This window comes from Callorhinchus milii, unplaced genomic scaffold (genome assembly GCF_018977255.1).
Source record: "Callorhinchus milii isolate IMCB2004 unplaced genomic scaffold, IMCB_Cmil_1.0 Scaffold3, whole genome shotgun sequence".
In the NCBI taxonomy this organism is placed as follows: domain Eukaryota; kingdom Metazoa; phylum Chordata; class Chondrichthyes; order Chimaeriformes; family Callorhinchidae; genus Callorhinchus; species Callorhinchus milii.
Window position 1 is genome coordinate 66,170,139 of NW_024704744.1, and position 14,301 is coordinate 66,184,439.

The 14,301-nt window shown below is 43.1% G+C and overlaps 1 protein-coding gene across 2 annotated transcripts in view; it reads left to right on the forward strand.

The window, feature by feature from the left end:
• prkn (parkin RBR E3 ubiquitin protein ligase) overlaps positions 1 to 14,301 on the forward strand; it is a 423,212-nt gene that overhangs the window by 149,021 nt on the left and 259,890 nt on the right. The window lies entirely within an intron of this gene.

Sequence of the window (14,301 nt, forward strand, 5' to 3'; positions counted from 1 at the left end):
GATTAATTTTCTGAACAGTGACCTACCCCCAGGTCAGGTGAGAACCCTTGACTGCCCAGCATCATCTCGATGTGAAAGGCACTAATATAAATCCAATTGTTGTTGTTCTGAACAGTGGAGGATAAACGATCTGTAATAATTTACCTATTAGTTTGCTGAACTTATGTGTTCAGTTCAAAGAACCAGGCAGAATACCATGAGAGTAAAATTATTATCTTCTGCAGTCTGATTGAAGGCCCTGTTAAACCCATCTAAGGAGCTCCAATGGCTAATTTTATATACTTTTTAATGTTGTAAGTGGACCACGTAATATGGAATTGATACATATATGATGGGGAGATATCAGCTTCAGCGCTTTGAGACATCCGAATGTGAAAGGCATTGGTAAATTGTATTGCCTGAGCGACCTGACATCAGCCGTATAAATGCAGATCTCAGTATGTTTATCAATAGAAATGTCACAATTTGGAATACTGGGCCTGTACAAACCACTGTCCAATTCCACCTGCACTATAGTGTTCCGGGATAGTATAAGGTGATTGTCACTCTTCATAGAAAATAAGTGTTTGTGTGGACGTCAGGTGAAAATAGCCATAGCTCAGCAGTAATGTTCCCTCACAGTCTGGACTTGCACAAGAATGATACTTCATACCTAACACCTATACCCTCACATGAGTCAACACTTCCAAAAATGAAGGGTAGTTTTTAAAAATAAAATAAACGTGATAAGTCTCTTGTTGTGAAGCTATCACTCTTTTCACGTTTCAATTTTATCATTCAGCCTCAATTTCTTCAGTATTTGAAGTAATTGGTCAAGAATTTCTACCTAGAATTGTCTGACCTGTCTGTCTGAAGCTGTCTGCCTTCAGAAGCTTCTGAAAATCTACTTTGCACATTCAACATTCTGGTTCCTGACAAATTGCTGTTTAGAAAAGTCATCTTTCTTACTGTATTTAAGCTTGTGTTCTGGAAGTGGTACATATACCTGTAAGTTCTGAGGCAGAATGAGGATGTTTGTCTGGAGACCCGGTCATTTGAGACTCAGGATTTGCCTGAAACAACTACCTTTCAAAGGCAAACTTTCATCTCAGCTGCACGATTTTTGACAGCCTAATAAAAAGGATTGTGAATTTGATCTTGCCAAAGAAAGCAACATTTTTCTGACCTTCAGAAATACAGTCACTATGTTCAACAACACATGGGACATCCTCCCGACGTGAGAGGCGCTCTATAAATGGAATCTTGTTGTTGTTGTTGTTGTTGATTCCACTCTGATCACTTATTGATCACCTGTGCAAACTAAAAATGCTGTTAAAAATGATCAATTGAATCCCACTGAATCCTTGAATAATTGTGAGGTTGAACATCAAAAGTTTAGCTCCCAAATCTTTAAAGTTTCCAGGGGTAAAAATATTTCTTACACAACTTCTTGCCCTTTTTTTTAAACAGATTTCTTTGAACATCAGTACTTCACATGTACAGGCAACTGGGAGAAACTGAACAACTGTATTGTGGCAGGAGTGAAAAAAGGGCAAAGGGATTATTATAGGATTTGGAAATAGTGAATACTGCTGGTAACTGAGTGTGTGTGTGTCTCACTGACCCACAGGAACGCTGCTCCAATACAGTCGACTCTAGGACATGTTGGAGGTTCGTCGGAGCATCTGGTTACCTGCAGGAATCATTATTTACAAATTCCCTTGGAATATTGTTGTGATTCCCAAGTCTTCAACCCCAATATCCCCAAAGATAGTTGCTGAACTTGAACCATTTCAATGCCTTTAATCTCCTTACTTAACGATAGTTTACATTGTCTGAGGAATCGGGAAAGAGTGGGGACTGGAATCTATACCAAAAAATTATTTCAAAGAAATCAATAATAACTTTAGAGAATTAAACATACCTGGGAAAGGCATGAAAAGAAGTGCAAGGAGCTCAAGGGTTTATTCATGGCAAATAAATGAATAAGGAGCATGCAGCGCTACGAAAAGAGGAAGAGAAATGGCAAATTAGTGAAAGGTGGCTCAGGCATGATGAGAGCCATAATTATCTTCACAACTTGCTGCTTCACACCACTATTTCTGTCATGCTTGAAGCCACTGTGTTCAGCAGTATACCTGTATTTGTAGGCAATTGCAGGAAGAAGGTGGGAGAGCAATGGCAGAAATGACTTTCGGCACACAACTACTAAGTTCTGTCGTCTCCTGGGTCATTTCCTAGGTTATATGACAACTGTGAGCCGGGGGCACATTAGCTACTGGTTCTGTACCACTAACAGTGCTGTTCTTAGCATAAAGATAATCAAGAGCCCCGTGATATCTTTCCATGGCCATCACTATGTCTTGGCTCTGCTCAGTGCATCCTTATAGGGTTCCTGTTCCTTATAGGGAAATTCTGTAAAACAAAATGGATTGACAGAATATGAATATTAAAACATTTTATTTTCACCCATGGGGAACAATATTGTATCCATCAGTTTTGAGGAATGGAGCCTCTCCTCCATCACTGAAAAAAGATGTTCTCTATTGAGCAGAGAAGATTAAAGCAGATCTGGTAAGTATTTGAAAAATCAAGGATAGATAAAAGATGAAAAAGAGCAAAAGATGAAAAAGATAAAAAAAAGAGCAATGAAAAAAAACTTATCTACAATTCATGAGAGGTGCAATTATGCAGTTAATCAAGGTATAAATTCTTTATTCTTTTATTTGGAAAATCTGGGCAAAAGCCCAAGGTCCACAGTAAAATAAACCACCAAGTTGAGGAGTGGCATGGAAATGAGATGAGTCGATTAAAAAATAATAATAATATTCCTTAGATTTGCTAAAGCACCTTTCATACCAGGAGGTTATGTCAAAGTGCTTCACAGGATATATTGTAAAGTGGAGTGATTGTTTTGAGATCTCCGCAGCAACCTATTTGCACGCAGCAAGATCTGCCAATCATTCATAAAATAATGACCAATTTAGTAACACCAAAGTAGCACCAAACTTTAGCTTCAAAAGCCTACAGATTGTAGGAGGAAGGGAAGGTTGAGAGGTAAGGAGTTTGAATATTGAAGTTTATGAGAAGCATGAGTTAGGATAAGATCGAGCAGCTTTCCACCCGCAGCGATCGTGATGCAGCTGTGAAGCTGCTGAATGACCATCTCTCCACAACCTTCAATTCCCTGGCTCCCTGAAATCCAGGGTTGCTTCCAAACCTACCCGCTCCCCCGGTACAACAGTCATCTCCACTCACTCAAAACACAAACCCGGACTCTCGAGCGTAAATGACAGAAATCCTGCCTTACGATTCACCACCAGTGGGGCTTAAGCACCTCCACACCTACCGCCTCTCCCTTTCACAAGCCAAAACTGACTTTTGCTCCAAAGTCATCCTGGAGGCAAACAACAATGCAAAGCCAATGTTTTCCACCATCCATCACCACCTCCGTGCATCCCCTCAAGAACCCCTCTAACCTCACATGAAACTCCAACTCAACTCCCCCACCTCTCCCCCTCTACTTAATCAACTGCCTCCATTTCATCTTGGCAAATGGTTTCTCCTCCTGCCCCCACACGGTCACCTGCAGGGTACCCCAGGGCTACATCTTTGGCCCGCTTCTTTTCTTTATCTATATGCTCCCTCTGGGTGATGTCATCCGCAGACACGAGGTAAACTTGCATCCACATGTATGCGGATGACAAACAGATCTACTTTGCCTCCTCCAGTACCAACTCCAGTCCGCCGATGTTCTATCAGCTTGTCTGGCAGACATCAGGGTCTGGATGGGTGTAAACTTCCTGCAGCTGAAGATGGAAGCCATATTCCTTGGCTTCCATCAACGTCTTCACTCCTGCAGATCTGAACTCCTCAACCTTCCTGGGCTCTCCCTCAAATTCACCAAACCAGTGCGCAATCTAGGCGTCCAGATCAATCTGCAGCTGTCCATCCTCCCTCACATCATGACCACGACCGCCTTCCTCCACCTCCGTGACATTGCCCTCCTCCAATCATACCTGTAGCCGAAAGCCTCATGCATGCGTTTGACACCTCCCGTCTGGATTACTCAAATGCACTCCTCGCCGGTCTCCCCAGCTCCACTATTAAAATGATCCAGCTTATTCAGAATTCTGTTGCCCGCATACTGACCCGGACCAAACTCTGTACCCCCATCTCACCAGTTCTGGCCAGGCTCCATTGGCTCCCCATCACCGAATGGATCGACTTCAAGTTCCTCACACTTGTGTTCAAATCCATTCACTCCCTGGCTCCCCCCTTCCCCCTCTCCAACCTCCTCACTCCCCAATCCATCAGCCGGCGCCTCCGCTTGACTGGTACCGGCCTCCTGCTCGTCCCTCACACCTTCTGCCCCACCATCAGAGATTGCGCTTTCAGCCACTACACCGCAAAACTCTGGAACACTCTCCCTCAATCCCTCTGCCTTGCCCCCTCCCCATTTTCAAGTGCTGCCTGAAAATCTTCTTCTTCGACCGTGCTTATAGCCACCTGCCCCACCGGCTTGGAGTCAGACTCCGCCACTATTAAGCACTCCGAGATACTACCCTGCGTGGAGGACACTATATAGTGCAAGTTGTTGTTGTTGAGTATGATGATTTCAACACAAGAAGGAAAGTGTGGGAAGGACGTATTAACTTATTGACATTTTTGGAGTTTGGGAGCAACAAGAGGAAAATTCAGGGGAGTAATCAACTCCAACACATATATTTGGGTTTACATCATTACGTTCATTGTCTTTATCGTACTCTCTTCGTTTTCCTGAAGCACTGGTGATAGCCAGTAATTATCACCAGATTATCACCACCACTGTTAAGCGCTCCAAGATGCTGGTGCTATATAAATGTAAGTTGCTGTTGATGTCACTGTTTATCCAAGCTGAAGGCTATGTGAGATATAGACATTCTGGACTTGTTTTATGTGGTCAGTCAGTAACTGTATTTTGTTTTGTTAGATCATTGCTCTTCTCACATTGCAGATGGAATTAATATATCTCCATAGCAATTAAAAAAACAAATTAGCACATGTACTGGTTTGCACTACTTCCCTCAGTGTGAAATCTTAGGCAAGTTTCCTTACTCCACACATACACCTGTTTATCTTGTAGTAAATAGGAAACTGGTTGTTAGTTGGTTGTCGGATCACTTATCCAAGGATAATAATCCCTTCAAAAATAATTAATAATAATAAATTAATCATTTCAATCCATGACTATTTGTGGGACACTGTTGTGTGCAATTGGCTGCCGGGTCTCGCCCATAAAATACACAGTCAATCCACTTTACAGTACATGCTGTGAAGCACTTTGAGGTGTCTTGAGACGTGATAAGGTGCTATATCAAACGTAAGCATTATTATATTATATTTCCCTTTTGCTTAATTTTCTTCGTTCATGTTCTGCGGTAACAGAGCAGCACAGTTTGATCATCAGAGAAGGATATGAAGGAGGCTATGGTACCACTGCAGCAGGTTTATGGGAAAGAATATTTGCATTTAATTATAAGAAAATGTAATGTCTGGTGTATATTATATGCAGTATTTTAATTTAAACGGAAAGAACACTTTTATTGATCGTGTATGCCTTGAGGTGAAAAGGTTCATTGCGAAAAAGGTTAATTACTTTTATACCGTCATTTTTATGATTTCCTGTTTCAATCCCCTGTTTTCCTTAGTGTTTGGGAGAAACAATTGCTTTTTTAAAAAAAAACAGTGCAATTACATATGCAACACTTTAGTTTTCCTTCCTTTTCAACCTTCCTGCCTGGGACAAACCTTCATTATACAGTACAACATGTGTTGCTCTCAGTAACATTAGATATCGGTCATCATCCAAAATATTCATAGAAAAATGGCCTATTGACCTCTTACAAGTGGAAGAGATTTTTTTTCAAAAACATTAGCATAATGGAACCTTTTCGATAAAGTGATAAATTACGTGCGGTTCAGCAGATATAAAACACAAATGTTAGATTTATTGTGCTCAAGGACCAAAGGACAGAATCTCTCTATGCTTGATCTTTCAAAGTGCTGATGAGAATAATGTAATTTTCACATCATGCGCCATACCTGTGTCAGAGGAAAGGTGCTCACTGTAAGTCTGCAGTCTGTAACCATTTGCTCACTCCCTGGTGCTTCAATAAAAGGGGCACTCTGGTAAGTCAAAGAAGGTTGCCGTATAACTTTAAACTCAGTTATTCACCTTTAAAGCCCTCCATGGTCTTGCTCCCCACTACCTCTGTGACCTCCTAAACCCCTGCCATCCTGTTCGCGCTCTCCTCTCAGTGGATCCGGCCTGCTTCACGTCCCCCGCCTCGCTCGCCCCACGGTTGGCGAGTGGGCCTTCTGTCACTTTGCCCCCACCCTCTGAAACTCCATCCTGCAGTTCCTCCGTTTCGCCCCCTTGCTTGCCTCCGGCAAGACCCATCTCGAGACCCTCCTCTTCAACCGTGCTTTCGATCTCCATGCTTACCCCCCTGCCCTCCATCCTCCCTGATCCTGACCCCCAGCTCGGGTCCAAAGCTCTGTCTGTCCAGCGCCTTGGGACATCCTCTTGACGTGAAAGGCGCTATACAAATGTAATTTTGTTGTTGTTATTTGATTAAATTCCATTAACTTACATGTACTTTCCTCAGGGCATTTCAATTGCAGTTTGGTTGTATTCCAGAAAGAGCTGGTTATGCCAACATACATATTTAAATGTCGAAGTCTTAGTCAAAACTGCTCATTAAATTCCTTGAAAGGGAATGGTAAAGATTGGAGACTAAAATGTGATATTTCTTAACAGGAGTTGCAAATAGCAACTCTGGCTGGTAAGGGGAAGTTCATGCTGATCCATGAGAACCCGTTTCCAAGAATGTTTAAAAAGATCTTTATTTTTCTAGTAGTTGTGTTCATTTTCCTTCTTGCCCATCCATGTACACATTTTCACAAAACAGAAGGGAGTTTCTCTCATTGTCATTTTCGGTGGTCACCCAGGTGTCTGACACATGCGGAAACCCATCCCATGCTTAAGAGTATCCAAACCAAACTGAGAATTCCATGCATCCCACCTACACATGGAAATTGCAGGATATTTATTGTAATAAAATGTGCAGTCTCTCCCTGAAAGGATGCATCCTGCTTACCTAATTCCGGATGATATTAGGTGCGGATTAGCAAGAGTCAACAATTCCCCAAATAAAATTGGTCATTCACTTCATGTGTGTTTGTAGAACATTGCTGAGCACAAATGTGCTGCCATGTTTGCCCACAAAACACATAGTTACTCCACTTCACAGTCCATCCTGTGAAGCACTTTGGGATGCCCTCTCGATATGAGAGGCACTATATCAAATGTAAGGATTATTATTGTTATTAATAATTCTCAATTTCCTGACAATCTAATATAATCATAGAATATTTACCGCATAGAAGGAGGCCATTCAGCATCCCGAACCTGTGCTATTGCTAGCTCACTTACTGGAGCTGTCCACTTTGATTCATCTGGACCCTTTAATATTATTTTTACCTTTATATTCCCTTTTAAATGGATTTAGTTTAGACAGTAATTTTTTTGGCCACATCCCTAAATGTGTAAAAAAAAATTAACCAACCTAATTTTGTTGTGTTGGTTCCCTAATGGTACAAGGAGTGATTTGGAGTCTGATACCTAGTAGTAGTGATCTGTCTGATTTCTCTGTTGCACTTGTGGTGAGTACATATTAAATTCCATGGCATAAATCCCTACACCCAAGCTTTGAACCAAAAATATTGTTCAAAGCAGAAATTTATGCCTGTCACTTGGATTGCAGAACATGGCTTGTCTGTGCTTCACTTCCATTTCAATGCCTAACTTTGGTGAGATAAGCAACAAACTCTTGGTAAGCATCTCATGAAACACTTTGAGTCAATTACCTATTAAAAATATCCTGGTAGAGTTGGTATAATCCAGGAAGAATGGGAATTGTTTGTGCTATAAAGTTAGACAGTGTGAAGGTCTGCTATGAAAGTAAACTTTTAACTTTAAAATAAACTCTTGCAGATGCTTTACAATCGATCACATAATAACAGAAAATGGCAGTGTCTTGTTTTCAAGTCTTTAAAATTCACGCTGGCATTGAGATGTCATTGAGCTGGCATTCAATATTGAATACTCTGCAAGTGAATTTCAGCACAGTGTGTGGAGCTCTGCCTCCCCCAACTTTGCAATGAAGTCAGAGCTGCATCCATGACCCACTGATAATAAAGCTCATGATGCACTCAGTGCAGTGCCCAGTAAAATGGTGACATTCAAATATTCTTTACCTATGGCTTTGCTACAATTTTCTTTCTTTCTCTATATATTGGAGAATAACAATTACACTTCCAATTACTAATCATGCATGAAATTGTTAGCATCCACCTGAACAGGGAGACAAGACCCCGGTTGAATGTCTCATCTGAAGGATGACACCTCCAAAAATGCAGCACTCCCTCAACACTGTAATGAGGTGTCAGCCTGGACTAGGAACTCAATTCCCAACGTGGAGCTTGAAGTCACAACCTTCTGAATTAGATGCTACCAACTGAGCCAAGCTGACACCTGCTGTCCCAGCTTTCGAACGTGCAATTAATGTGAATTTTCAGATTTGTATAACTGTATTTGATGACTATACTATCTCTCAGATACCGTTACTCCATGTTCACTTTTCTGTGGGAATAACTTCAGATCCAACTTCAGCTCCAAGGTGAAACTAATAATGTAATGGCTGCTAAGCTACACAACTTGAGTTTTAATTGTGTGAAAATTCCCTCTTACCAAGGTGACTTTCATGGTGATACAGCAAAGAAAGCATTTCCAGGATCTGAATGCAGAATCCACCTTTGCCAGCAACACTCACATGTATGTGTAAACAGGATAATGAACAACATCATCTCTCACTTGAATCAAATCTTTCAATGCTCATTCAGAATTTTCAAGGCTTTGAGGAATGGAAACTTTGGCATAGCTGATTTTGGAATGCAGTCCTACATCAAAGTTTGGACTAAGTAAAACAATTAGCATGTGTCAAAAAACACAAGCAAACTTATGCTGTGTTCTAATGGTTCAGTTATCATAAAACATGCTGATTTAATCCATGGGCAGGTCACAATGGAATAATTTTGCTTTCTGTTAAGTGCCTTTATCACTTATCATTGTTTTGCCCACAAAATATACAATCAATTTACTTTACAGTATATTCTATGAATCCCTTTGATTCTTTGCGGCTTGAGATGTTTCAATGACGTGATAAGGCTATATCAAATGCAAGTATTATTGTTGTTGCGTGTGATTGTGTGGACAACCCTGAGTAATGCGGGGTCTCTACCCCATGTAAAGGGCACTATATAAATGCAAGTTGCTGTTATTGGCGTAAAACTTAATGATCAACAGTACAATAGCACTGAACCAAAACCAGGTTGAATTATAGATTTTATGTCACTTGTGAGGTCTCACTATCATGAAATTAAAGCCATATTTCCAAGGTTTAGAAGATGGTGTTCAGTCTGTCTGCTTCCATTATTAAATATTAACTGTGCCATTGTTTGTTTTAAAAACAATATTCAGGGGCGAGGGCTGGTTGGCATCTGTGTTTCAGTTTTTTTGCAGGCCCAGATTGATGAAAGCAGATTGAAAGTACACAATTTAAATTCATAGTAACCCTGATTTCATAACACAAAAGTATCCATTGTTTAGCAACGATTGACAATACATTGCAAATATGAAAACATTTTATAGGAAGTGTCTACTGATACAGGGTACTTTTCTAAAGTTGGAGATCCTGTTGGAGCAAAGAACCCGTCTCAAAGTCCTCTGATGTTGGTAGTGGAGGTGGAAGATTGGGAAAATATTCCTTTCCAAAAGATTGATGTCCTTTCCTTTGATCAAAACAGAGTTAGTTTTAAATGCATACATTTGCATTAAATCGTTAATTTCAAGATTCCTTGCCAACTCCCTGGCATGCAAACGTGGAAGGATACAGGTTTAATTTCTGGTCTGTGTTCACCACATAATTAAAGATGATCTCAGCTATAGCAGAAAAGTGGGTGATGGGGGGGTGAGAATTGCAACAACAACAACAAAATTACCTTTGTAAAGCATCTTTCATGTCCGGAGGATGTCCCAAGGCGCTGAACAGTCAGGGATCAGGACCCAAGCGTGGGGGCAGGGTTGGGGTGAGGAAGGGCAGAGAGGTAGGAGGGCGGCTGAAGGCACAGTCAAAACGGAGGGTCTTAAGTCGTGCCTTGAAGGAGGCAAGGGAGAAGCAAGGAGAAGGGATTGTGGGATGGAGTTCCAAAGGGTGGGGACACAGAGGCTGAAAGCCTCGCCATTGATGGTAGGGCGGGTCGGGCGGGAGACATGGAGCCGGCCGGAGCCTGCTGAGTGGAGAGAGCGGACAGATTGATAGTGGGTTAACAAGTCAGAGATGTGGGGGGGCAAGCCTGTGGAGGGCCTTGAAAGTGAGGATGAGGATTTTGAATTCTGTTCTCTGAGGGATGGGGAGACAGTGGAGCCGGGCAAGGGTGGGAGTGATGGCGTAACGGAGCCTGGTGCGGGAGAGAGCATGAGTTGCCGAGTTTTGGATGATCTGCAGTTTGTGGAGGGAAGAGTTGGGGAGGCCGACAACGAGGGAGTTTCCATAGTCGAACCTTGAGGTGACGAATGAGGTATTCGTAATGAGTGACGTATGAGGGGTTCGGCAGCCTGAGGGGTGAGGCAGTGAGGGAGTTGGGCAATGTTGCGGAGGTGAGGGAAGGCAGAGCGGGTCATGGCACGGACATGGGGGAGAAAGTACAGTTGAGGGTCAAACAAGATGCCCAGGTTCCTGACTGGTTTGGTGAGGTGGAGCCAATAGGAGGAGCCAATTAGCCACTGCTGATCGCTTCCTAGTGACTCCTGCTACAAAATGTAGATTTGGATGTTGGTTGAGGTCAGGAGACATTATGAAGTGACTGCGTTGACAAATAAATTGAATATAATTTCAATTTATTTGTCAAAGCAACTCCCTTCATAATGTCAAATTCAGTAGCTCCACCAAGACAGCTTCCCCTTCCATGATGTCATTAGCTGCAGTTCAAGTACATTTTTAAAAAAATACATTAAAAACAGCCTTTTTATGTTAAATTGATTGTAATTATTTTTGAGTTGGGTTCCTGGTATTCCAACTTTTTTTGTAATTGAAGTAGCTGGTAAATGGCAGCTCAGGCGGAGGAGAAATCCCTCAGCTTCTGCCTTCCAATTACAACCCTATAGTCAGTTAATGAAGATAAGAGTAAGTGCTGTGATGAAAGGCATGTTTTTACCACTGGGGCTTAGTTTTCCTTTAAAGAGATTTAATCCATCCCGTTGATTTTAATAATAAATTATTTTTCCTGATATTAATGGAAATGGTTGTGAACATAAAAAGGTATCTTAAATAGAGCTTAAATGTGAACTTTTAAATCTTAAATAGGCTGAACAGTAATTTTATGCAGACATAGAAGTGCCATAATGTTTTAGATCAGATTCTTGCTTGCTTTCTATTGCAGCTTTCCCAGTTTTTGATTAAAATGCATGGAATAAAATCGGTTTGTGCAAATTCTGACAACTTAGAGTAAACTATTATAAAACACAAATGGTAAACGTAACTGTAGTTCATTGATTTGGCTCTGAAAACGTCAGCCCTTCAATTACAACAACAACAACAACACCAAGATTACATTTGTATAGCGCTTTTCACGTCGGGAGGTTTTCCCAAGGCGCTGGACAGTGTTCAGCATTTCAGACCCGAGCTGGGGTCAGGGGGGAGAAGGGAGGGGAAGGGGGATGACCAATGGCATGATCGAAGAGGAGGGTTTTGAGGCGGGACTTGAAGGAGGCTAAGGAGGAGGCGAGGCGGAGTGATTGGGGGATGGAATTTCAGAGATTGGGGGCAGAGTGGCTGAAAGCTCTCCCGCCAATTGTGGGAAGGGTGGGACGGGGGACGTGGAGCAGACAAGAGCCGTCTTAGTGGAGGGAGCGGGCAGGTTGGTATGGGGATTAAGAGGTCACAGAGATTGGGTGGGACGAGACCATTGAGGGCTTTGTAGGTGAGGACCAGGATTTTGAACTGGATCCTTTAAAGGACAGGGAACCAATGGAGTCGGGCGAGAATGGAGGAGATGGGGTCACAGAGTTTGGTGTGGGAGAGGACACAGGTTGCAGAATTCTGGATTATCTGCAGCCTGTGGAGGGAGGAGTTGGGAAGGCCGACAAGCATAGTCGAGCCTGGAGGTGATGAAAGCATGAACAAGAGTTTCAACAACAACAACTTGCACTTATATAGAGTCCTCCATGCACGGTAGCGTCTCAGAGCACTTAACAGTGGCGAAACCTGACTCCGAGCAGTTGCGGGGGAAGGGAGGTGGCGGTAAGCATGGTTGAAAAGGAAGATTTTCAGGTAGGATCTGAAAAAGTGCAGATTGGTGGCAAGGTGGAGGTATTGAGGGAGAGGGTTCCAGAGTGTTGGGGTGTAGTGGCTGAAAGCGCAACCTCCAATGGTGGAGCGGAGGGTGCGAAGGACAAGCAGGAAGCCGGTACCAATTGAGCGGAGGTGCTGAGTGGTGGATTGGGGAGTGAGAAGGTCGGAGAGGTAGGGAGGTCTTAAGGAATGAACGGATTTGAACATCGAGTGTGAGGATTTTGAAGTTGATCCATTCGGTGATGGGGAGACAGTGGAGCCAGGATAGAACTGGTGAGATGGGGGTACAGAGTTTGGTCCGTATGCAGGCATCAGAGTTCTGAATGAGCTGGATTTTTTGAATAGTGGAGCTGGGGAGACCGGCGAGGAGTGCGTTTGAGTAATCCAGGCGGGAGGTTACAAACATGCACGAGGGTTTCGCTGCATTTGGGGAAAGGTACAGTCAGAGGCGGGCAATGTGGCAGAGGTGGAGAAAGGCGGTCATGGTCAGGGACCAGATGTGGGGGCGGAAGGACAGCTGGAGGTCGAACCAGACGCCTAGATTGCCCACTGGTCTGAAGGAAATCCCAGGGAGGTTGAGGAGTTTAGATCCACAGGAATGAAGAAGTTGACAGGAGCTAAAGAGTATGGCTTCCGTCTTGTCTACATTCAGCTGCAGGAAGTTTGCACTCATCCAGGCCTTGATGTCTGCCCGACAAGCTGATAGAACATCGGCAGACCTGGAGTTGATGCCGGAGGAGGTAAAGTAGATTTGTGTGTCATTTGTGTACATGTGGAAGTTTACCCCGTGTCTGCGGATGACATCGCCCAGAAGGAGCACATAGATGAGGAAAAGGAGGTCCAAGGATGGAGCCCTAGGGTACCACACAGGTGACCAGGCGGGGGTGGGAGGTGAAACCATTTTGCCGAGATGAAGTGGAGATGGTTGGTTAAGTAGGACATGAACCATGCGAGTGCAGTCCCACTAAGGTGGATGAGGGAGGAGAGGCAGTGGAGGAGGATGGCATGGTTGACTGTGTGCAACATGGCAGAACGATCCAAGAGAATCAGGAGGCAGAGGGAACCCTGGTCACAAATAGAAAGGACGTCGTTTGTGACTTTGACACGTGCTGTTTCTGTGCTGTGGGCAGGGAGAGAAACAGACTGCAGGGGCTTGAGGAGGGAGTTGAGGGAGAGGTGTGACCGACGTTGACCTGCAACAATGCGCCAGAAAAAATTGGTGGAGGGCTTGGAAGAGGGGAGGGTCAAGCGGGAGGAGAGGGAGATATGGAAGTGGTCCGAAATGGCCTTGTCCGTGATGAACAGATCAGAAATGTCAAGGCCATGTGTGATAATAAGGTTGAGGGTGTGGCCACAGTTGTGGATTGGCGAGTTGATGTGGAGGATGAGGTTTAGCGAGAAGAGGAGAGCAGTGAAATCCGAGGAGGTGGTGCAAGAGTAATTACACAAAGAAATAGTTAATAGCGTGAGTTTTCCTTTTATCTAGATAAACATAGTATGAGAAATGTGTGACAAAGTGGTGCAGTACAGATTTATTAACGCTGGTCAACACTGGACTAGATGTTATTCTGAACACTGGGGAGGTGAGGCAGAGTACAGGGGAAGAAGGAAATTGTATTTTTTGTATTTTTCTTTATCATGTCAAAACATCTCAAAGTGCTTTTATATTGGTTAATCTCAAGTGTACATATGTATGCAAACACAGCAGCAAATCCCACAAAACATCATAGGCAAATGACCAATTTATCTGGAGATACTTCACTGACGGGAGGCAAACGAGAGGCTATTACCATAACACTCTTGAGAGCGTGGTTCAAGAAGATATGTGTAACTGCATCTTCTAGTACCTGGTTTAACTGACATCACC